A 27,535-nucleotide genomic window follows, 5' to 3' on the forward strand; every position below is an offset into this window, starting at 1 on the left:
ATTTTGAAGAAAAATCATCATTACTGATATGAATGGATAAATCTCTGAGAAGAAAACATCTGAACTGATACAATTGTCTCTCAATAGGAATTCAAATGAAATGACATTAAGGTAAATCGCCTTTACAAAACTAAAATGATAACTCAAATGTTCATAAACACATCCACTGTGGAGTTCTGACATAACTACTAATAATATAGATAAATAACTACTAGAGCAGCTCCATCAACCTACGACTCTCCGTGCACCTGACTTCTTACATGAATGGGTGGAAACAACGAGTGTCAAAACGCTATAGCGAGTAACATCTCAACCAACCCAAGGGAGAAGGGCTAGAAAGATAAGAAAATAGCTGTTAATACATATAGATAAACAATCATCTACTCTAAAATAAATGGAGAGTATTCAGGAAATTTTCTATGCTGAAAACATTTAACCTCTGGTTTGGTACTAAATCGACGTTAAGAAATCTTCACATATTCGTTTTATTTATAGGCTGCACATGAATCTAGTGTGCCCTGAAACTATAATACTCTTCGTGTTTGACACCTTTCTTATCTTACAGAACCAAACCTCCTGCTCTACGGCTCTATCAATAGCTGATTGTGGTGGTGGTGTACTCATTAGTATTACCTCTTCGATAGGCACAACGGGTACAACGGGTGGTGGATCCCTAGAAAATGATACTGCTGGTGGAAACGAATAGCCTCTCGCTACCCGAGTGTTCCAAAATCTTACTGCAAACAGCATCATTAAGTCTATCAAATAGTGTGGAGCTTGTCGCGGCTCGGCTCCGCTTGTCTAGCTCTCTAGGTATGAGTTTTACCTCGACCATATCCTCGTCCCGATATTTGTAATATCAAGAGGACATCTTAAATGACACAGTAAGGAGATTACAAATATATACACATATATGACATAACGTATCACGATAAGTATTCAGGAAATTATTTTTCAATCAAAGTAAGGTAGTCATAAAAAAATTTAAAATTTTCGAACATACGTATATAACGTCCTCACTCACTCTAGAAATTCTTAGCGCACTTTATACATGAATCCTAAGAAACTCTATTCTAGCTCCACGACTCGACACGGGATGATCCTAAAGATACTAGAACTAGAGCTCTGATACCAACTGTGACGCCCCTAATTTCAACAAGGCTGCAGTCCAAGATGAAACCAAGAATGTCAAACCTATCATGCACTACACCGTGCATTATCATGCACTACACCGTGCATTAACACGTTTCACCATCATAATTACTATCTATCTAGTGGAATCAACAACAGGTGTAGGTACAAAATAGGCAAGAGAGAATATACAAAAAATATATTAAACAGATATTTTAAAGAAAAATCATCACCACTGATATGAATGGATAAATCTCTGAGAAAAAAACATCTGAACAGATACAACTGTCTCTCAATAAGAATTCAAATGAAATGACATTATGGCACATCGCCTTTACAAAACTAAAATGATAACTCAAATATTCATAAACACATCCACTGTGAAGTTCTGACATAACTACTAATAATATAGATAAATAACTACTAGAGCAGCTCCATCAACCTACGACTATCCGTGCACCTGGCTCGTACTAATAATATAGATAAATAACTACTAGAGCAGCTCCATCAACCTACGACTATCCGTGCACCTGGCTCGTTACCTGAAAGGGGGGAAACAACGACTAGAGCAGCTCCATCAACCTACGACTATCCGTGCACCTGGCTCGTTACCTGAAAGGGGGGAAACAACGTGCGTCAAAGCGCTATAGCGAGTAACATCACAACCAACCACAGGGAGAAGGGCTAGAAGGATAAAAAAATAGCTGCTAATACATATAGATAAACAATCATCTACTCTAAAATAAAAGGAGTATTCAGAAAATCTTCTATGCTGAAAACATTTAACCTCTGGTTTGGTACTGAAACGATGTTAAGAAATCTTCACATATTCGTTTTATTTATAGGTTGCACATGAATCTAGGGTACCCTGAAACTATAATACTCTTCGTGTTTGTCGCCTTTCTTATCTTTTAGAACCAATCTTCCTGCTCTACGGCTCTGTCAATAGCTGATTGTGGTGGTGGTGTACTCATTAGTATTACCTCTTCGATAGGCACAACTGGTACAACGGGTGGAGGATCTCTAAAAAGTGATACTGCTGGTGGAAACGGATAGCCTCTCGAGTCCCAAGTGTTCCAAAATCTTGCTGCAAACGGCGTCATGAAGTCGATCAAATATTGTGGAGCTTGTCGCGGCTCGGCTCCGCTTGCCCAGCTCTCTAGGTACGAGTTTTACCTCGACCATATCCTCGTCCCGATATTTGTAATATCAAGAGTAGAGCTTAAATGTCACAGTAAAGGAGATCACAAATATATACACATATATGACATAACATATTACGATAAGTATTCAGGAAATTACTTTTCAATCAAAGTAAGGGAGTCATAAAAAAAATTAAAATTTTCGAACATACGTATATAACGTCATCACTCACTCTAGAAATTCTTAGCGGACTCTATACATGTATCCTAAGAAACTCTATTCTAGCTCCACGACTCGACACGGGATGAGCCTAAGGATACTGGAACTAGAGCTCTGATACCAACTGTGACGCCCCTGGTTTCAACAAGGCTGCAGTCCAAGGTTAAATCAAGAATGTCAAACCTGTCATGCACTACACCGTGCATTAACACGTTTCACCATCATAATTACTATCTATCTAGTGGAATCAATAACAGGTGTAGGTACAAAACAGGAAAGAGAGAATATACAAACGAAATATTAAACAGATATTCTGAAGAAAAATCATCACCATTGATATGAATGGATAAATCTCTGAGAAAAAAACATCTGAACAGATGCAACTGTCTCTCAATAGGAATTCAAATGAAATGACATTAAGGCACATCGCCTTTACAAAACTAAAATGATAACTCAAATATTCATAAACACATCCACTGTGAAGTTCTGACATAACCACTAATAATATAGATAAATAACTACTAGAGCAGCTCCATCAACCTACGACTATCCGTGCACCTGGCTCGTTACCTGAAAGGGGGGAAACAACGAGCGTCAAAGCGCTATAGCGAGTAACATCACAACCAACCCCAGGGAGAAGGGCTAGAAGGATAAGAAAATAGCTGCTAATACATATAGATAAACAATCATCTACTCTAAAATAAATGGAGAGTATTCAGGAAATCTTCTATGATGAAAACATTTAACGTCTGGTTTGGTACTGAATCGGCGTTAAGAAATCTTCACATATTCTTTTTATTTATATGCTGCACATGAATCTAGTGTGCCCTGAAACTATAATACTCTTCGTGTCCCACGCATTTCTTATCTTACAGAACCAAGCCTCCTGCTCTACGGCTCAATCAATAGCTGATTGTGGTGGTGGTGTACTTATTAGTATTACCTCTTCGATAGGCACAACTGGTACAACGGGTGGTGGATCTCTAGAAAGTGATACTGCTAGTAGAAACGGATAGCTTCTCGCTTCACGAAGTCGATCAAATACTGTGGAGCTTGCTGCGGCTCGGCTCCGCTTACCTAGCTCTCTGGGTACGAGTTTTACCTCGACCATATCCTCGTAACGATATTTGTAATATCAAGATGAGAGCTTAAATGACACAGTAAAGAAGATCACAAATACATACACATATATGACATAACGTATCACGATAAGTATTTAGTCAATTACTTTTCAATCAAAGTAAGGTAGTCATAAAAAAATTATAATTTTCGAACATACGTATATAACGTCCTCACTCACTCTATAAATTCTTAGCGGAATATATACATGAATCCTAAGAAACTCTATTCTAGCTCCACGACTCGACACAGAATGATCCTAAGGATACTGGAACTAGAGCTCTGATACCAACTGTGACGTCCCTGGTTTCAACAAGGCTGCAGTCCACGATGAAACCAAGAATGTCAAACCTGTCATGCACTACACCGTGCATTAACACGTTTCACCATCATAATTATAATCTATCTAGTAAAATCAACAACAGGTGTAGGTACAAAATAGGCAAGAGAGAATATACAAAAGAAATATTAAACAACAGATATTCTGAAGAAAAATCATCACCATTGATATGAATGGATAAATCTCTGAGAAGAAAACATCTGAACAGATAAAACTATCTCTCAATAGGAATTCAAATGAAATGACATTAAGGCACATCGCCTTTACAAAAGTAAAATGATAACTCATATGTTGATAAACACATCCACTGTGGAGTTCTGACATAACTACTAATAATATAGATAAATAACTACTAGAGCAGCTCCATCAACCTACGAATCTCCTTGCACCTGGCTCCTTACCTGAAAGGGGGAAAACAACGAACGTCAAAGCGCAATAGCGAGTGGCATCTCAACCAACCCCAGGGAGAAGGGCTAGAATGATAAGAAAATAGCTGCTAATACATATAGATAAACAATCATCTACTCTAAAATAAATGGAGAGTATTCAGGAAATCTTCTATGATGAAAACATTTAACCTCTGGTTTAGTACTGAATCGACGTTAAGAAATCTTCACATATTCTTTTTATTTATAGGCTGCACATGAATCTAGTGTCCTGAAACTATAATACTCTTCGTGTCTCACGCCTTTCTTATCTTACAGAACCAAGCCTCCTGCTCTACGGCTCTATCAAGAGCTGATTGTGGTGGGGGTGTACTCAATAGTATTACCTCTTCGATAGGCACAACTGGTACAACGGGTGGTAGATCTCTACAAAGTGATACTGCTGGTGGAAACGGATAGCCTCTCCCTTCACGAGTGTTCCAAAATCTTGCTTTAAATGGCGTCATGAAGTCGATCAAATACTGTGTAGCTTGCTGCGGCTCGGCTCCGCTTACCCAGCTCTCTAGGTACGAGTTTTACCTCGACCATATCCTCGTCACGATATTTGTAATATCAAGATGAGAGCTTAAATGAAACAGTAAAGAAGATCACAAATACATACACATATATGACATAACGTATCACGATAAGTATTTAGTCAATTACTTTTCAATCAAAGTAAGGTAGTCATAAAAAAAATTATAATTTTCGAACATACGTATATAACGTCCTCACTCACTCTAGAAATTCTTAGCGGACTCTATACATGAATCCTAAAAACGCTATTCTAGCTTCACTACTCGACACGGGATGAACCTAAGGATACTGAAACTAGAGCTCTGATACCAACTGTGACGTCCCTGGTTTCAACAAAGCTGCAGTCCAAGATGAAACCAAGAATGTCAAACCTGTCATGCATTACACCGTGCATTAACACGTTTCACCATCACAATTACAATCTATCTAGTAGAATCAACAACAGGTGTAGGTACAAAATAGGCAAGAGAGAATATACAAAAGAAATATTAAACAACAGATATTCTGAAGAAAAATCATCACCACTGATATGAATGGATAAATCTCTGAGAAGAAAACATCTGAACTGATAAAACTATCTCTCAATAGGAATTCAAATGAAATGACATTAAGGCACATCGCCTTTACAAAACTAAAATGATAACTCATATGTTGATAAACACATCCACTGTGGAGTTCTGACATAACTACTAATAATATAGATAAATAACTACTAGAGCAGCTCCATCAACCTACGACTCTCTGTATACCTGGCTCCTTACCTGAAAGGGGGAAAACAACGAACGTCAAAGCGCAATAGCGAGTAGCATCTCAACCAACCCCAGGGAGAAGGGCTAGAATGATAAGAAAATAGCTGCAAATACATATAGATAAACAATCATCTACTCTAAAATAAATGGAGAGTATTCAGGAAATCTTCTATGATGAAAACATATAACCTCTGGTTTGGTACTGAATCGACGTTAAGAAATCTTCACATATTCTTTTTATTTATAGGCTGCACATGAATCTAGTGTCTTGAAACTATAATATTCTTCGTGTCTCACGCCTTTCTTATCTTACAGAACCAAGCCTCCTGCTCTACGGCTCTATCAAGAGCTGATTGTGATGGTGGTGTACTCCATAGTATTACCTCTTCGATAGGCACAACTGGTACAACGGGTGGTGGATCTCTACAAAGTGATACTTCTGGTGGAAACGGATAGCCTCTCCCTTCCCGAGTGTTCCAAAATCTTACTTGAAACGGCGTCATGAAGTCGATTAAATACTGTGGAGTTTGTTGCGGCTCGGCTCCACTTACCCTGCTCTCTAGGTACGAGTTTTACCTCGACCATATCCTCGTCACGATATTTGTAATATCAAGATCTAGGTACGAGTTTTACCTCGACCATATCCTCGTCACGATATTTGTAATATCAAGATGAGAGCTTAAATAACACAGTAAAGAAGATCACAAATACATACACATATATGACATAACGGATCACGATAAGTATTTAGTCAATTACTTTTCAATCAAAGTAAGGTAGTCATAAAAAAAATTATAATTTTCGAACATACGTATATAACGTCCTCACTCACTCTAGAAATTCTTAGCGGTCATAAAAAAAATTATAATTTTCGAACATACGTATATAACGTCCTCACTCACTCTAGAAATTCTTAGCGAACTCTATACATGAATCCTAAAAAACGTTATTCTAGCTCCACTACTCGACACGGGATGATCCTAAGGATACTGGAACTAGAGCTCTGATACCAACTGTGACGCCCCTGATTTCAACAAGCTGTAGTCGAAGGTCAAACCAAGAATGTAAAACCTATCATGCACTACACCGTGCATTAACACGTTTCACCATCACAATTACTACCTATCTAGTGGAATCAACAACAGGTGTAGGTACAAAACAGGCAAAAGAGAATATACAAAAAAAAAAAATTAAACAACAGATATTCTGAAGAAAAATCATCACCACTGAAATGAATGGATAAATCTCTGAGAAGAAAACATCTGAACTGATACAACTGTCTCTCAATAGGAATTCAAATGAAATGACATTAAGGCACATCGCCTTTACAAAACTAAAATGATAACTCAAATTTTCATAAACACATACACTGTGGAATTCTAACATAACTGCTAATAATATACATAAATAATTACTAGAGCAGCTCCATCAACCTACGACTCTCCGTACACCTGACTCCTTTCTTGAAAGGGGGGAAACAACGAGCGTCAAAACGCTATAGCGAGTAACATCTCAACCAACCCCAGGGAGAAGGGCTAGAAGGATAAGAAAATAGCTGCTAATATATATAGATAAACAATCATCTACTCTAAAATAAATGGAGAGTATTCAAGAAATCTTCTACGATGAAAACATTTAACCTTTGGTTTGGTACTGAATCGGCGTTAAGAAATCTTCACATATTCTTTTTATTTATAGGCTGCACATGAATCTAGTGTACCCTGAAACTATAATACTCTTCGTGTCCCACGCATTTCTTATCTTACAGAACCAAGCCTCCTGCTATATGGCTCAATCAATAGCTGATTATGGTAGTGGTGTACTCATTAGTATTACCTCTTTGATAGGCACAACTGGTACAATGGGTGGTGGATCTCTAGAAAGTGATACTGCTGGTGGAAACGGAAAGCCTCTCGCTTCCCGAGTGTTCCAAAATCTTGATTTAAACGGCGTCATGAAGTCAATCAAAAACTGTGGAGATTGCTGCTGTTCGGCTCCGCTTACCCAGCTCTCTAGGTACGAGTTTTACCTCGACCATATCCTCGTCACGATATTTGTAATATCAAGATGAGAGCTTAAATGACAAAGTAAAGAAGATCACAAATACATACACATATATGACATATAAGTATTCAGGAAATTACTTTTCAATCAAAGTAAGGTAGTTATAAAAAAAATTATAATTTTTGAACATACGTATATAACGTCCTCACTCACTTCAGAAATTTTTAGCGAACTCTATACATGAATCCTAAGAAACTCTATTCTTGCTCATCGCCTTTACAAAACTAAAATGATAACTCAAATGTTCAAAAACACATCCACTATGGAGTTCTGACATAACTGATAATAATAAAGATAAATAACTACTAGTGCAGCTCCATCAACCTACGACTCTCCGTGCACCTGGCTCGTTACATGAAAGGGGGGAAACAACGAGCGTCAAAGCGCTATAGCGAGTAACATCTCAACCAACCCAGGGAGAAAGGCTAGAAGGATAAGAAAATAGCTGCTAATACATATAGATAAACAATCATCTACTCAAAAATAAATGGAGAGTATTCAGGAAATCTTCTATGCTGAAAACATTTAACCTCTGGTTTGGTACTGAATCGACACTAAGAAATATTCACATATACTTTTTATTTATACGCTGCACATGAATCTAGTGTGCCCTGAAACCATAATACTCTTCGTGTCTCACGCCTTTCTTATCTTACAGAACCAAACCTCCTGCTCTATAGCTCTATCAATAGCTGATTGTAGTGGTTGTGTACTCATTAGTATTACCTCTTCGATAGACATAACTGGTACAACGGGTGGTGGATCTCTAGAAAGTGATACTGCTGGTGGAAAGGGATAGCCTCTCGCTTCCCGAGTGTTCCAAAATCTTGCTACAAATGGCGTCATGAAGTCGATCAAATAATGTGGAGCTTGTTGCGGCTCGGCTCTACTTGCCAAGCTCTCCAGGTACGAGTTTAACCTCGACCATATCCCCGTCCCGATATTTGTAATATCAAGAGGAGAGCTTAAATGACACAGTAAGGAGATCACAAATATATACACATATATGACATAACGTATCACAATAAATATTCAGCAAATTACCTTTCAATCAAAGTATGGTAGTCATAAAAAAATTTAAAATTTTCGAACATACGTATATAACGTCCTCACTCACTCTAGAAATTCTTAGCAGACTCTATACAAGGATCCTAAGAAACTCTATTCTAGCTCCACGACTCGACACAGGATGATCCTAAGGATACTGGAACTAGAGTTTTGATACCAACTGTGACGCCCCTGGTTTCAACAAGGCTGCAGTCCAAAATAAAACCAAGAATGTCAAACCTGTCATGCACTACACCGTGCATTAACACGTTTCACCATCACAATTACTATCTAGCTAGTGGAATCAACAACAGGTGTAGGTACAAAACAGGCAAGAGAGAATATACAAAAGAAATATTAAACAATAAATACTCTGAAGAAAAATCATCACCACTGATATGAATGGAAAAATCTCTGAGAAGAAAACATCTGAACTGATACAATTGTCTCTCAATAGGAATTCAAATGAAATGACATTAAGGCAAATCGCCTTTAAAAAACTAAAATGATAACTCAAATGTTCATAAACACATCCACTGTGGAGTTCTGACATAACTACTAATAATATAAATAAATAACTACTAGAGCAGCTCCATCAACCTACGACTCTCCGTGCACCTGGCTTCGTACATGAAAGGGGGGAAACAACGAGCGTCAAAGGGCTATAGCGAGTAACATCTTAACCAACCCAAGGGAGAAGGGCTAGAAAGATAAGAAAATAGCTGCTAATACATATGGATAAACAATCATCTACTCTAAAATAAATGGAGAGTATTCAGGAAATTTTCTATGCTGAAAACATTTAACCTCTGGTTTGGTACTGAATCGACGTTAAGAAATCTTCACATATTCGTTTTATTTATAGGCTGCACATGAATCTAGGGTACCCTGAAACTATAATACTCTTCGTGTTTGATGCATTTCTTATCTTACAGAACCAAACCTCCTGCTCTACGGCTCTATCAATAGCTGATTGTGGTGGTGGTGTACTCATTAGTATAACCTCTTCGATAGGCACAACTGGTGCAACGGGTGGTGGATCTCTATAAAATGATACTGCTGGTGGAAACGGATAGCCTCTCGCTTCTAGAGTGTTCCAAAATCTTGTTGCAAACAGCGTCATGAAGTCGATCAAATACCGTGGAGCTTGTTGCGGCTCGGCTCCGCTTGCCCAGCTCTCCAGGTACGAGTTTAACCTCGACCATATCCCCGTCCCGATATTTGTAATATCAAGAGGAGAGCTTAAATGACACGGTAAGGAGATCACAAATATATACACATATATGACATAACGTATCACGAAAAGTATTCAGGAAATTACTTTGATTGAATCAAAGTAAGGTAGTAATAAAAAAAATTTAAAATTTTCGAACATACGTAAATAACGTCCTCACTCACTCTAGAAATTCTTAGCGCACTCTATACATGAATCCTAATAAACTCTATTCTAGCTCCACGACTCGAAACGGGATGATCCTAAGGATACTTGAACTATAGCTCTGATACTAACTGTGACGCCACTTGTTTTAACAAGGCTAACAAGGCTGCAGTCCAAGATAAAACCAAGAATGTCAAACCTGTCATGCACTACACCGTGCATTAACACGTTTCACCATCATAATTACTATCTATCTAGTGGAATCAACAGGTATAGGTACAAAATAGGCAAGAGAGAGTATACAAAAAATATATTAAACAACAGATATTTTGAAGAAAAATCATCACCACTGATGTGAATGGATAAATCTCTGAGAAAAAAACATCTGAACTGATACAACTGTCTCTCAATAGGAATTCAAATGAAATGACATTAAGGCACATCGCCTTTACAAAACTAAAATGATAACTCAAATATTCATAAACACATCCACTGTGAAGTTCTGACATAACCACTAATAATATAGATAAATAACTACAAGAGCAGCTCCATCAACCTACGACTAGCCGTGCACCTGGCTCGTTACATGAAAGGGGGGAAACAACGAGCGTCAAAGCGCTATAGCGAGCAACATCTTAACCAACCCAGAGAGAAGGGCTAGAAGGATAAGAAAATAGCAGCTAATACATATAGATAAACAATCATCTACTCTAAAATAAATGAAGAGTATTCAGGAAATCTTCTATGATGAAAACATTTAACCTCTGGTTAGGTACAGAATCGACGTTAAGAAATCTTCACATATTCTTTTTATTTATAGGCTGCACATTAATCTAGTGTGCCCCGAAACTATACTACTCTTCGTGTATCACGCCTTTCCTATCTTACAGAACCAAGCCTCCTGCTTTACGGCACTATCAATAGCTGATTGTGGTGGTGGTGTACTCATTAGTATTACCTCTTCGATAGGCACAACTGATACAACGGATACAAATGATACAACTGCGGAATTCTAACATAACTATTAATAATATAGATAAATAACTACTAGAGCAGCTCCATTAACCTACGACTCTCCGTGCACCTGACTCCTTTCCTGAAAGAGGAAACAACGAGCGTCAAAACACTACAGCGAATGTCAAACCTGTCATGCACTACACCGTGCATTAACACGTTTCACCATCACAATTACTATCTTTCTAGTGGAATCAACAACAGGTGTAGGTACAAAATAGGCAAGAGAGAATATACGAAAGAAATATTAAACAACAGATATTCTGAATAAAAATCATCGCCCCTGATATGAATGGATAAATCTCTGACAAGAAAACATCTGAACTGATACAACTGTCTCTCAACAGGAATTCAAATGAAATGACATTAAGGCACATTGTCTTTACAAAACTAAAATGATAACTCAAATTTTCATAAACACATCCACTGCGGAATTCTAACATAACTACTAATAATATAGATAAATAACTACTAGAGCAGCTCCATTAACCTACGACTCTCCGTGTACCTGACTCCTTTCCTGAAAGAGGAAACAACGAGCGTCAAAACACTACAGCGAATGTCAAACCTGTCATGCACTACACCGTGCATTAACACGTTTCACCATCAGGAATTCAAATGAAATGACATTAAGGCACATTGTCTTTACAAAACTAAAATGATAACTCAAATTTTCATAAACACATCCACTGCGGAATTCTAACATAACTACTAATAATATAGATAAATAACTACTAGAGCAGCTCCATTAACCTACGACTCTCCGTGTACCTGACTCCTTTCCTGAAAGGGGGGAAACAACGAGCGTCAAAACACTACAGCGAGTAACATCTCAACCAACCCAAGGGAGAAGGGCTAGAAGGATAAGAAAATAGCTGCTAATACATATAGATAAACAATCATCTACTCTAAAATAAATGGAGAGTATTCAGGAAATCTTCTATGCTGAAAACATTTAACCTCTGGTTTGGTACTGAATCGACGTTAAGAAATCTTTACATATTCTTTTTATTTATAGGCTGCACTTGAATCTAGTGTGCCCTGAAACTATAATACTCTTCGTGTCCCACGCATTTCTTATCTTATAGAACCAAGCCTCCTGATCTACGGCTCTATTAATAGTTGATTGTGGTGGTGGTGTACTCATTAGTATTAACTCTTCGATAGACACAACTGGTACAACGGGTGGTGGATCTCTAGAAAGTGATACTGCTGGTGAAAACAGATAGCCTCTCGCTTCCCGAGTGTTCTAAAATCTTGCTTTAAACGGCATCATGAAGTCGATCAAATACTGTGGAGCTTGTTGCGGCTCGGCTCCGCTTGCCCAGCTCTCTAGGTACGACTTTTACCTCGATCATATCCTCGTCCCGATATTTGTAATATAAGGAGGAGAGCTTAAATGACACAGTAAAGGAGATCACAAATATATACACATATATGACATAACGTATCACGATAAGTAGTCAATAAATTACTTTTCAATCAAAGTAAGGTAGTCATAAAAAAAATTTATACTTTTCGAACATACGTATATAACGTCCTCACTCACTCTAGAAATTCTTAGCGGACTCTATACAAGGATCCTAAGAAACTCTATTCTAGCTCCACGACTCGACACAGGATGATCCTAACGATACTGGAACTAGAGTTTTGATACCAACTGTGACGCCCCTGGTTTCAACAAGGCTGCAGTCCAAGGTGAAACCAAGAATGTCAAACCTGTCATGTACTAAAACGTGCATTAACACGTTTCACCATCACAATTACTATCTATCTAGCGGAATCAACAACAGGTGTAGGTGCAAAACAAGCAAGAGAGAATATACAAAAGAAATATTAAACAACAGATATTCTTAAGAAAAATCATCATTACTGATATGAATGGATAAATCTCTGAGAAGAAAACATCTGAACTGATACAATTGTCCCTCAATAGGAATTCAAATGAAATGACATTAAGGTAAATCGCCTTTACAAAACTAAAATGATAACTCAAATGTTCATAAACACATCCACTGTGGAGTTCTGACATAACTACTAATAATATAGATAAATAACTACTAGAGCAGCTCCATCAACCTACGACTCTCCGTGCACCTGACTTCTTACATGAATGGGGGGAAACAACGAGCGTCAAAACGCTATAGCGAGTAACATCTCAACCAACCCAAGGGAGAAGGGCTAGAAAGATAAGAAAATAGCTACTAATACATATAGATAAACAATCATCTACTCTAAAATAAATGGAGAGTATTCAGGAAATTTTCTATGCTGAAAACATTTAACCTCTGGTTTGGTACTGAATCGACGTTAAGAAATCTTCACATATTCGTTTTATTTATAGGCTGCACATGAATCTAGGGTACCCTGAAACTATAATACTCTTCGTGTTTGACGCCTTTCTTATCGTACAGAACCAAACCTCCTGCTCTACGGCTCTATCAATAGCTGATTGTGGTGGTAGTGTACTCATTAGTATTACCTCTTCGATAGGCACAACTGGTACAACGGGTGATGGATCTCTAGAAAGTGATACTGCTGGTGGAAACGGATAGCCTCTCGCTTCCCGAGTGTTCCAAAATCTTGCTGCAAACGGCGTCATGAAGTCGATCAAATAATGTGGAGCTTGTTTCGGCTCGGCTCCGCTTGCCCAGCTCTCCAGGTACGAGTTTAACCTCGACCATATCCTCGTCCCGATATTTGTAATATCAAGAGGAGAGCTTAAATGACACAATAAGGAGATCACAAATATATTCACATATATGACATAACGTATCACAATAAATATTCAGCAAATTACCTTTCAATCAAAGTATGGTAATCATAAAAAAAATTTAAAATTTTTGAACATACGTATATAACGTCCTCACCCACTCTAGAAATTCTTAGCGGACTCTATACATGAATCCTAAGAAACGCTATTCTAGCTCCACGACTCGACACGGGATGATCCTAAGGATACTGGAACTAGAGCTCTTATACCAACTGTGTCGCCCCTGGTTTCAACAAGGCTGCAGTCTAAGGTTAAATCAAGAATGTCAAACCTGTCATGCACTACACCGTGCATTAACACGTTTCACCATCACAATTACTATCTTTCTAGTGGAATCAACAACAGGTGTAGGTACAAAACAGGCAAGAGAGAATATACGAAAGAAATATTAAACAACAGATATTCTGAATAAAAATCATCACCCCTGATATGAATGGATAAATCTCTGAGAAGAAAATATCTGAACTGATACAACTGTCTCTCAATAGGAATTCAAATGAAATGACATTAAGGCACATCGTATTTACAAAACTAAAATGATAACTCAAATTTTCATAAACACATCCACTGCGGAATTCTAACATAACTACTAATAATATAGATAAATAACTACTAGAGCAGCTCCATTAACCTACGACTCTCCGTGCACCTGACTCCTTTCCTGAAAGAGGAAACAACGAGCGTCAAAACACTACAGCGAGTAACATCTCAACCAACCCAAGGTTTCAACAAGGCTGCAGTCCAAGGTTAAATCATGAATGTCAAACCTGTCATGCACTACACCGTGCATTAACACGTTTCACCATCACAATTACTATCTTTCTAGTGGAATCAACAACAGGTGTAGGTACAAAACAGGCAAGAGAGAATATACGAAATAAATATTAAACAACAGATATTCTGAATAAAAATCATCGCCCCTGATATGAATGGATAAATCTCTGACAAGAAAACATCTGAACTGATACAACTGTCTCTCAACAGGAATTCAAATGAAATGACATTAAGGCACATTGTCTTTACAAAACTAAAATGATAACTCAAATTTTCATAAACACATCCACTGCGGAATTCTAACATAACTACTAATAATATAGATAAATAACTACTAGAGCAGCTCCATTAACCTACGACTCTCCGTGTACCTGACTCCTTTCCTGAAAGGGGGGAAACAACGAGCGTCAAAACACTACAGCGAGTAACATCTCAACCAACCCAAGGGAGAAGGGCTAGAAGGATAAGAAAATAGCTGCTAATACATATAGATAAACAATCATCTACTCTAAAATAAATAGAGAGTATTCAGGAAATCTTCTATGATGAAAACATTTAACCTCTGGTTTGGTACTGAATTGGCGTTAAGAAATCTTCACATATTCTTTTTATTTATAGGCTGCACTTGAATCTAGTGTGCCCTGAAACTATAATACTCTTCGTGTCCCACGCATTTCTTATCTTACAGAACCAAGCCTCCTGATCTATAGCTCTATTAATAGTTGATTGTGGTGGTGGTGTACTCATTAGTATTACCTCTTCGATAGACACAACTGGTACAACGGGTGGTGGATCCCTAGAAGGTGATACTGCTGGTGAAAACAGATAGCCTCTCGCTTCCCGAGTGTTCTAAAATCTTGCTTTAAACGGCATCATGAAGTCGTTCAAATACTGTGGAGCTTGTTGCGGCTCGGCTCCGCTTGCCCAGCTCTCTAGGTACGACTTTTACCTCGATCATATCATCGTCCCGATATTTGTAATATAAGGAGGAGCTTAAATGACACAGTAAAGGAGATCACAAATATATACACATATATGACATAACGTATCACGATAAGTAGTCAATAAATTACTTTTCAATCAAAGTAAGGTAGTCATAAAAAAAATTTATACTTTTCGAACATACGTATATAACGTCCTCACTCACTCTAGAAATTCTTAGCGGACTCTATACAAGGATCCTAAGAAACTCTATTCTAGCTCCACGACTCGACACAGGATGATCCTAACGATACTGGAACTAGAGTTTTGATACCAACTGTGAAACCAAGAATGTCAAACCTGTCATGTACTACACCGTGCATTAACACGTTTCACCAACACAATTACTATCTATCTAGTGGAATCAACAACAGGTGTAGGTACAAAACAAGCAAGAGAGAATATACAAAAGAAATATTAAACAACAAATATTCTGAAGAAAAATCATCATTACTGATATGAATGGATAAATCTCTGAGAATAAAACATCTGAACTGATATAATTGTCCCTCAATAGGAATTCAAATGAAATGACATTAAGGTAAATCGCCTTTACAAAACTAAAATGATAACTCAAATGTTCATAAACACATCCTTTGTGGAGTTCTGACATAACTACTAATAATATAGATAAATAACTACTAGAGCAGCTCCATCAACCTACGACTCTTCGTGCACCTGACTTCTTACATGAATGGGGGGAAACAACGAGCGTCAAAACGCTATAGCGAGTAACATCTCAACCAACCCAAGGGAGAAGGGCTAGAAAGATAAGAAAATAGCTACTAATACATATAGATAAACAATCATCTACTCTAAAATAAATGGAGAGTATTCAGGAAATTTTCTATGCTGAAAACATTTAACCTCTGGTTTGGTACTGAATCGACGTTAAGAAATCTTCACATATTCTTTTTATTTATAGGTTGCACATGAATCTAGTGTGCCCTGAAACTATAATACTCTTCGTGTTTGACGCCTTTCTTATCTTACAGAACCAAACCTCCTGCTCTACGGCTCTATCAATAACTGATTGTGGTGGTGGTGTACTCATTAGTATTACCTCTTCGATAGGCACAACTGATACAACGGGTGGTGGATCCCTAGAAAATGATACTGCTGGTGGAAACGGATAGCCTCTCGCTTCCCGAGTGTTCCAAAATCTTGCTGCAAACAGCGTCATGAAGTCTATCAAATACTGTGGAGCTTGTTGCGGCTCGGCTCCGCTTGTCCAGCTCTCCAGGCACAACTGATACAACGGGTGGTGGATCCCTAGAAAATGATACTGCTTGTGGAAACGGATAGCCTCTCGCTTCCCGAGTGTTCCAAAATCTTGCTGCAAACAGCGTCATGAAGTCTATCAAATACTGTGGAGCTTGTTGCGGCTCGGCTCCGCTTGTCCAACTCTCCAGGTACGAGTTTTACCTCGACCATATCCTCGTCCCGATATTTGTAATATCAAGAGGACAGCTTAAATGACACAGTAAGGAGATTATAAATATATACACATATATGACAACGTATCACAATAAGTATTCAGGAAATTATTTTTCAATCAAAGTAAGGTAGTCATAAAAAAATTTTAAAATTTTCGAACATACGTATTTAACGTCCTCACTCACTCTAGAAATTCTTAGCGCACTCTATACATGAATCCTAAGAAACTCTATTCTAGCTCCACGACTCGACACGGGATGATCCTAAGGATACTAGAACTAGAGCTCTGATACCAACTGTGACGCCCCTGATTTCAACAAGGCTGCAGTCCAAGATAAAACCAAAAATGCCAAACCTATCAAGCACTACACTGTGCATTAACACGTTTCACCATCATAATTACTATCTATCTAGTGGAATCAACAACAGGTGTAGGTACAATATAGGCAAGAGAGAATATACAAAAAATATATTAAACAACAGATATTTTGAAGAAAAATCATCACCACTGATATGAATGGATAAATCTCTGAGAAGAAAACATCTGAACTGATACAACTGTCTCTCAATAGGAATTCAAATGAAATGACATTAAGGCACATCGCCATTCCAAAACTAAAATGATAACTCAAATATTCATAAACACATCCACTGTGAAGTTCTGACATAACCACTAATAATATAGATAAATAACTACTAGAGCAGCTCCATCAACCTACGACTAGCCGTGCACCTGGCTCGTTACCTGAAAGGGGGGAAACAACGAGCGTCAAAGCGCTATAGCGAGTAACATCTCAACCAACCCAAGGGAGAAGGGCTAGAAAGAAAAGAAAATAGCTGCTAATACATATAGATAAACAATCATCTACTCTAAAATAAATGGAGAGTATTCAGGAAATCTTCTATGCTGAAAACATTTAACCTCTGGTTTGGTACTGAAACGACGTTAAGAAATCTTCACATATTCGTTTTATTTATAGGCTGCACATGAATCTAGGGTACCCTGAAACTATAATACTCTTCGTGTTTGTCGCCTTTCTTATCTTTTAGAACCAAACTTCCTGCTCTACGGCTCTGTCAATAGCTGATTGTGGTGGTGGTGTACTCATTAGTATTACCTCTTCGATAGGCACAACTGGTACCACGGGTGGTGGATCTCTAAAAAGTGATACTGCTGGTGGAAACGGATAGCCTCTCGAGTCCCAAGTGTTCCAAAATCTTGCTGCAAACGGCGTCATGAAGTCGATCAAATACTGTGGAGCTTGTTGCGGCTCGGCTCCGCTTGCCCAGCTCTCTAGGTACGAGTTTTACCTCGACCATATCCTCGTCCCGATATTTGTAATATCAAGAGGAGAGCTTAAATGTCACAGTAAAGGAGATCACAAATATATACACATATATGACATAACGTATTACGATAAGTATTCAGGAAATTACTTTTCAATCAAAGTAAGGTAGTCATAAAAAAAATTAAAATTTTCGAACATATGTATATAACATCCTCACTCACTCTAGAAATTCTTAGCGGACTCTATACATGAATCCTAAGAAACTCTATTCTAGCTCCACGACTCGACACGGGATGAGCCTAAGGATACTAAAACTAGAGCTCTGATACCAACTGTGACGCCCCTGGTTTTAATAAGGCTGCAGTCCAAGGTTAAATCAAGAATGTCAAACCTGTCATGTACTACACCGTGCATTAACACGTTTCACCATCATAATTACTATCTATTTAGTGGAATCAACAACAGGTGTAGGTACAAAACAGGCAAGAGAGAATATACAAACGAAATATTAAACAACAGATATTCTGAAGAAAAATCATCACCACTGATATGAATGGATAAATCTCTGAGAAGAAAACATCTGAACAGATACAACTGTCTCTCAATAGGAATTCAAATGAAATGACATTAAGGCACATCGCCTTTACAAAACTAAAATGATAACTCAAATGTTCATAAACACATCCACTGTGGAGTTCTGACATAACTACTAATAATATAGATAAATAACTACTAGAGCAGCTCCATCAACCTACGACTCTCCGTGCACCTGGCTCCTTACCTGAAAGAGGGGAAACAACGAGCGTCAAAGCGCTATAGCGAGTAACATCTCAATCAACCCCAGGGAGAAGGGCTAGAAAGATAAGAAAATAGCTGCTAACACATATAGATAAATAATCATCTACTCAAATAAATGGAGATTTGATATTTAGAAACTTACAACACGAGCATGGTACGTCGAGCGAAATAATCCAAACAAGGAAACCTTCATGTATATACCATATGTCTCAAATTTGTAAATCCCTAAATACCAAATTCAAAGGCTACAGTGTGGAGCAATAATGAAAGACAGCTCCTCTAAATATCAAATCCAAAAGCTACGGTGTCCAAAGGCTACAGTGTGGAGCAATAATGAAAGACAGCTCCTCTAAATATCAAATCCAAAAGCTACGGTGTGGAGCAATAATGAATGATAGCTCCATCTCCAATCATACTATTAATAACCTGGCATTAGTCAAAAATATATGCCCGACTCGTGAGCTGCAACAGATAAAGATCCAATACATGAATGGCAATAGCTTAAAGTCCAACACGAGAACTGTAGTGGATTATAGTCCAACACGAGGACTTTAATAGATTATAGTCCAACACGAAGACTTCAATAGATTTTAGTCCAACACGAGGACTTCAACATGTAAATGATGTCAGAACCAACATATATAACATTTATTCTCATGCCTCGGTGAGTAAATCTAATTTCATGACAGTAGTCAACTCATGTACACCAATCTCAGTGTATAACAAACTCATATAACCTAGGTGTTTCGCCTGCCAAACCTGCATGTAAACGACGTGCACATGCACAAACAGATCTCACGATCGACCGCCGATTATCTGCGGTCGACCGCGCAGTGAGCAGAAGGTCTCTGCTCATCTGCGCGACCAGCGGTCGACCGCCACGGCCGACCGCACAGGAAAACAGAAGCTTCCTGCTTCTGCTGTGCGCCCGGTGGTCGACCGTCACGGTCGACCGCTCAGGTGCAGAAAACTTTCCGTAGGTTTTCTGCTCTATCGGTTTTGATATAAAAAAAACTTTCATATGTAAATCTTGAACACTACTAATCCTCTATAAACGATTTAGCATTTCTAAAACATGTGGAAAAAGGAAACCTTCATGTATATACCATATGTCTCAAATTTGTAAATCCCTAAATACCAAATCCAAAGGCTACAGTGTGGAGCAATAATGAAAGACAGCTCCTCTAAATATCAAATCCAAAAGCTACGGTGTGGAGCAATAATGAATGATAGCTCCATCTCCAATCATACTATTAATAACCTGGCATTAGTCAAAAATATATGCCCGACTCGTGAGCTGCAACAGATAAAGGTCCAATACATGAATGGCAATAGCTTAAAGTCCAACACGAGAACTGTAGTGGATTATAGTCCAACACGAGGACTTTAATAGATTATAGTTCAACACGAAGACTTCAATAGATTTTAGTCCAACACGAGGACTTCAGCATGTAAATGATGTCAGAACCAACATATATAACATTTATTCTCATGCCTCGGTGAGTAAATCTAATTTCATGACAGTAGTCAACTCATGTACACCAATCTCAGTGTATAACAAACTCATATAACCTAGGTGTTTCGCCTGCCAAACCTGCATGTAAACGACGTGCACATGCACAAACAGATCTCACGATCGACCGCCGATTATCTGCGGTCGACCGCGCAGTGAGCAGAAGGTCTCTGCTCATCTGCGCGCCCAGCGGTCGACCGCCACGGCCGATCGCACAGGAAAACAGAAGCTTCCTGCTTCTGCTGTGCGCCCGGTGGTCGACCGTCACGGTCGACCGCTCAGGTGCAGAAAACTTTCTGTAGGTTTTCTGCTCTATGGGTTTTGATATAAAAATAACTTTCATATGTAAATCTTGAACACTACTAATCCTCTATAAACGATTTAGCATTTCTAAAACATGTGGAAAAAGGTTCTAAACACTTTAGATAAAACAAAATCATTCATGAATTCGTATAAACATGTCGAAACATATGGAAACAAGGATATTTCATTTAAAACTCTTGTTAGAAATATTTTCAGATCTAGATCTGCATTAAGAAATTCATGGGTGATCTTTATATACTAAAAACTTGTTCTCTTTGCAATAAACAATAATATGATCAAACTTTTATACATAAACTAACAAGTTAGGCTCACAAATCACATGAAAACATCATTAAAAACGTTTAAAAACAAGGGTGTAGGATTGGGCGAGATGAAACTCGCCTGAGGGGTGTTGATGAACTCCCAAAAACAGGTGAGAATGATCCCTCAATGCCAAACGCCACAAATCCTACCTTCTCCTCGCTTTTCGCCTCATGAAACTCCCCCGAGAACACAAGTTTAGGGCTAGGGTTTGAGAGAGGAGGAGAGGGGCTGCTAGGGTTTGAAACACAAGAGAAAATGGATGTTTTTCGTGTATAAACATGTGTATATATGACAGCAAACCCGAAAAACTATAGCCCAAAACCCGAAACCCGAAACCCGAAACTGGAAAACCCAGTCCGACTAGAAATATACTCTTCGGTATTTTGGCTGTAACTTTCACATCTGACCTCGGTGTGAGGTCATTAAATATTTGTTAGAAAGCTACTAAAGAGACCTACAACTTTGGACTTTTACACTTTCTCAGATTCTAACTGCATCAGTGCGTAAAATATAGAAACTCATAATTGGTCATTATTCTCATATTTCTCTTTTGGTCTTTGTGCATGTTTTGCACATTTGCACATATATATATTCACAAATATATATTGAATTGATCTCAAATTAATTATTATCATATACAAACATCAAAATATATTATTCTTCACCATATGACATATTTATCTTTATTTATCATAAAATATTCAAATTTTTGGGGTTTTACAGTAAAAGATGTGAAAATGGACAGAGTTGGACTAATTGGAAAGTTTGAAAAGTGGAAAGAGTTGGAGAAATTGGAAAGTTAAAAAAAATATGTATAAAAATGATATTTGCAAATATGAAAAAGTTAGTTTAATTATTTGAAACTTTGAAAACTAAGAAAATATAAAAAGCTTGAAAATTATTGTGAAATTTCAAGAATTTGTAAAAATTGGAAGTTTGGAAACTTGAAAAAAAATTGAAATTTAAAAATAAAAAAATGTCAAAAGGTTCCAGAAATTAAAAAGTTGGAAAAAATGTAAAAATATTAAAATGGAAATAAGTTTGGAAATTGAAAAGTTTTAAAATTTTGAAAATATGTAAGAATGGAAACAATTTGAAAAATTAGAAAGTTTGAAATGTAAACAGTGAAAAAGGGCCTTTAAAAAAATGGGAAACCTGCTATTACAATTTAAATAGTTGAAAACTTTTCAAGATTAAAGCTTTTTTCTAAAAAATAAGAAAACTAAAAAACACCTTGAAATTTTGGAAGTTTTAAAATTTAAAGTATGAGAAATCAGAACATTTGAAATCTAAGTGAAATATGAAACAAGCCAACTATGTTAAATGATCAAATGGTATGTGAAAACCTTATAAAACTTTGAATTTTTGAATTTTTTTTGAGAATTTGAAATGTTTAAAAATTAAAGTGAAATGTCAAACAAAAATTGACAAATCAGAAAGATTAAAGAAAGTAAAAATATGTGAAAATGGAAAGAGTTTGACAAATTGGAAAGTTTAAAACTTAGAAAAGATTAAAACTTTTTTTTTAAATTAAGAAAACTTGAAGAAAGTTTTAGAAGTTGAAAAAGTTGGACAAAAACAGTAAATAAGTAAAATGGTATTTGAGAATATGAAAAATCTAGTTTATTTATTTAAACCATTGAAAATCTAGAAAAGATTAAAACTTGTTCAAAAAATATGAAAATAAGAAAAATGTTTGAGAATTGGAAATTTTGGAAATTATAGTGAAATATCAAAGGAGTTTGAGAAAATGAAAGTTTGGAAACTTAAAAAAATGGAGACAACTTGTAAAGTTACGAAAACTTGAAAAAGTTTGAAAAAATTATAATATGTAAAAATTAGAAAATTTTGGGGAAATTGGGAAGTTTGAGAAAATTGAAAATATGTTAAACGGATAGAGTTACATTTGAAAAGTTTTAAATGAAAATAACTAAAAATGACATCTGAAAATGTAAGTAAGTAAAAGTGGTATTTGAAATATGGAAAAGTTAGAAAAGATTAAGAAACAATTGAAAAGTTAGAAAAGACTAAGACTTCAAAAAAATATATGAAAACTAGATGAAGTTAGAAAAGACTAAAACTTGTAAAGTTATGAAACTTGAAAAATTTTGAAAATTAAAAAAAAATTAAATGTCAAAAAGTTTTAGAAATTGAAAAGTTCAAAAAAATGTAAATACATAAAAATGGAATTTGAAAATGTGAAAACCCCTATTTTCATAATTTAAACCCATCAAAGATTAAAACTTTTTCTATAAAAATATGAAAACTTGAAAATGGTTTGAAATTTTGGAAAGTTAAAGTATAAGAAATTGGAATGCTTCAAAAGTATGAGAAATTGGAACATTTGAGAGCAAGCAAAATGTAAAAAAAACTAGAAAGATTTTACAAATTGGAGACTTTGAAAAATGGAAAGAGTTTGAGAAATTGGAACATTTGAACAAAAAAATGTAAATATGCAAAAATAGTATTTGAAAATACGGAACTGGAAACATAGAAAAGGTTAACACTTTTATTTTTAAAAAATTAAAACATGAGAAGTGTTTTGAGAAATTGGAATGTTTGAAAATTATTGCGAAATGCCAACAGAGTTTGTAGAAATTGGAATTTTGGAAAGTTAAAAAAATTTGAAAATATGTAAAGATGGAAAGAGTTTGAGAAATTGGAAAGTTTAAAATGCAAATATCTAAAAAGGGCGTCTAAAACGGGGAAACCTAGTTTTATAATTTAAACCATTGAAAAATATTAAAACTTTTCTCAATAAACTAAGAAAAATTAAAAACAATTTGGAAATTTGGAAAGTTTCAAAATTGAACTATTGAGATCTGGAACGTTTGACAAGTATAGAAATTGGAACATTTGAAAGCTATGTGAAATGCAAAACAAGTGAATTATGTTAAAGTGGAAAAAAAGGTATTTGAAAACCTTATAAAGTTTTGAAAACTTAAAAAATTATGAAATTGAAACGTGAAATGTCAAAAAAAGGTCGAAACATCAGAAAAATGTGAACAAAGTTAAAATATGTGAAAATGAACAAAGTTTGACAAGTTGGAATGTTTAAAAACTTAGGAAAGATTAAGACTTTTTCAAAAGATATTGTGAAATTTTGAAAATATTTTGAGAAGTTATAAAATGTGAAAGAAAATGTAAATAAGTAAAATGGTATTTGAAAATATGGAAAGGTTGTTTGAGAAGTTATAAAATGTGAAAGAAAATGTAAATAAGTAAAATGGTATTTGAAAATATGGAAAGGTTAATTTATTTATTTTAACCATGGTATTTGAAAATATGGAAAGGTTAATTTATTTATTTTAACCATTGAAAACATGGAAAAGATTTAAGACTGCTTTAAGAAATATGAAACATGAAAAGTGTTTCACGAATTGGAAGTTAGGAAATTATAGCAAAATGACAAAGGAGCTTGAGAAAATGGAAGATTGGAAACTTTAAAAAAAGTTTATAGCAACTTGAAAATTTATGAAAACTTGAAAAAGTTTGAATATTCAAAAAATAAAAAAAATCAAGAAGTTTCAAATATGGAAAGCTCAAAAAATCTAATTATATAAAAATAGAAAGGAGATTGCGAAATTGAAAAGTTAAAAATTTTGAAAATATGTAAAAGTGGAAAGAGTAAGAGAAATTGGAAGGTTTGAAATATAAATATCTAAAAATGACATTTGAAAATGCAGGAAAGCCTATTTTATAGTTTAAAATGATGAATACTTTTTCAAGGTTAATTCTTTTTCTATAAAATACGAAACTTGAAAATAGTTTGAAATTTTGGAAAGTTTAAAGCTAAATCATAAAAACTTGGAATGTTTGAAAAGTATGAGAAATTGGAACAATTGAAAGCTAAATGAAATGCAAAACAAGTCAACTATGTTAAATTGAAAAAAGGTATTTAAAAACCTTATAAATTTATGAAAACTTGAAAAAAGTTTAAAAAATTGGAAAATTAAAAATTAAAGTAAAATCTTGAAAAACAGTGAAGAATCATAAAGTTTGAAGAAAGTGAAAATGGAAAGACTTGGACAAATTTGAAAGTTTGAAAATGGAAAGAGTTTGAGAAATTCGAAAGTTCGCAAAAATGTAAATATGTAAAAATGTCATTTAAAAATACAGAAAGTTAGTTTAATTATTGAAACCCCATTGAAAACTTAGAAAAGATTAAGACTTTTTAAAAAAATATGAAAATATGAAAAATGTTTAAGAAATTAAAAAGTTTGAAAATTTTAGTCAAATGTCAAAAGAATTCTGAGAAATTTGATGTTTGGAAATTTAAAAAACAAAAGTTTAAGAAAACTTTTAAAGTAAACTTGAAAAAGTTTGAAAATTAGTTTAAAATTTTTGAATACATGTAAAAATGGAAATAGTTTGAGAAATTGGAAAGTTTGAAATGTAAATATCTATCAAACCTACTTTTTATAATATTTAAATTGTTGAAAACTTTAGAAGATTAAAACTTGCCCCCACGGGTAGGACTTCTGGTTAGCGCCACGAAGAGTGAGGGAGGAGATCTCCCTAGTTGGTCAGGAGTTCGAATCCCCGCTACCACATTCACCTGGCTCCTGCGGTTTAAGGGGGTGGCAGGAACCCGGGGTTTTACTGGTCATTCAGGCTCAGCCCGTTGTATGCTCACCAGGTCGCATCCCTGTGGTCCACTGCCTGTTCGCCCACACTGTGGGGATGAGCCCCTGAGATCAATAGGGTAGCTCCTTGCAGGAACATTGGGGACCATGGGGAATCGATCAAGGGCCGCTGGCGGGACTCTCAAAGGGAGTAAATTGAGCTGGGATGACCAGGTTTCCCTTGCCAGCAAAAAAAATATGAAAACTTGAAAATAGTTTGAAATTAGAAAGCATGAACAAATTGAAAATATGTGAAAATGGAAAGAGTTTAAGAAATTGGAAATTTGAAAAAAAAATGTAAGTACGTAAAATGGTATTGGAAAATGCTAAAAAGTTAGTTTAATTCTTTAAACTATTGAAAACTTTGAAAAAAAAAATGAAAAGTGAAAACATAAAAAGGTAAGATGTCACCAACGCTAAAATGTCATTAAGGCGAATCGTTTGAAAAAACTTTTTAAAAGGTTTGAAAAGTCAAAATTTTGCATTTTGAAAAAAATGTAGTTTACAAATTTGTAAAAAAATATTTTAATCTTAAGCAAAACAGCTACCCTAAGATTTTACTATAGCTGCACTAATTATGTGTGCTAAAAAAGCCAACAAGTAGTTATCAACTTTGCATCATAAAGAATAGGTTATTAATTAAATTAAAATACATAACCCATAAGGCCACAATGACGTGCTCACAGAAGCAGCACAATGTGATGGCTAACCAAAGTTTTTTAATCTCAAGCAAAACAACCATCCAAGATTTTACTTAAGTTGCACTAATTACGCTTGCTAAGAAAACCAACAAACAATTAACAAGTTTGCATCAGAAAGAATAAGCGAGTTAATTAAATACATTGCCAAGGAAGGTTTTTACATCTAAAGATGACAAGTTCAAGAAATTTGATGACAGTATGTTTCTAGCTATCAACATCAGAACATGATTTCAACAGAACTGAACAAAAATAAAAAGTTATCTTCAATTAAAGGGTCACGATGTTACCTTTCCCACCTTTGATTTTCTTCGAAGAAGTACTTCCCCACCATGGATCCAGCGATGGGAACTTGAGGATGGGAGCATTTACCTGCATTGATCGATCAAGGATGTAAGCCGCAGAAATTTCCAATGTACACATAAATAGTAAAAAAATAAGATCGTACCTTGAAATCGCTTGAGATCAGCTCCTCTCTCACCATGGATCGTCGAATCTTTGACGATTTAGGGCAGAAAACCCTCCGCTTGAGATAGGCTCCTCTTCCGCCATGGATCGTCGAATCTTTGACGATTTAGGGCAGAAAACCCTCTGCTCCATGGATCGTCGAATCTTTGACGATTTAGGGCAGAAAACCCTCTGCTTGAGATAGGCTCCTCTTCCGCCTTGAATCGTCGAATCTTTAACGATTTAGGGCAGAAAACCCTGGATCTCCGCGAGAATTGAGAAGATAGGGGCACCGAAAAGCTAGAGTTTTTTTTTTCTTGGGAAGAATTTGGAAGAAGAAAAGGGAGAGGAGAGGCTCCCTTAGGGTTTCGATTTTGGGGGAAGACGAGAGATACGAAGGCCCCGCT

General features: G+C 36.1%; 1 long non-coding RNA gene across 2 annotated transcripts in view; it reads right to left on the reverse strand.

The window, feature by feature from the left end:
- LOC109840261 overlaps nt 1–27,271 on the reverse strand; it is a 91,055-nt gene extending 63,784 nt beyond the window's left edge. For both annotated transcript variants that reach the window (XR_002246834.1, XR_002246835.1), the window contains exons 1-2: nt 27,130–27,271; nt 26,972–27,053 (exon numbers count right to left, since the gene is read on the reverse strand). This is a non-coding gene — a long non-coding RNA (uncharacterized LOC109840261). The remainder of the gene's footprint in view (nt 1–26,971; nt 27,054–27,129) is intronic.

The sequence above is a fragment of the Asparagus officinalis genome, chromosome 5 (assembly GCF_001876935.1).
Source record: "Asparagus officinalis chromosome 5, Aspof.V1, whole genome shotgun sequence".
In the NCBI taxonomy this organism is placed as follows: domain Eukaryota; kingdom Viridiplantae; phylum Streptophyta; class Magnoliopsida; order Asparagales; family Asparagaceae; genus Asparagus; species Asparagus officinalis.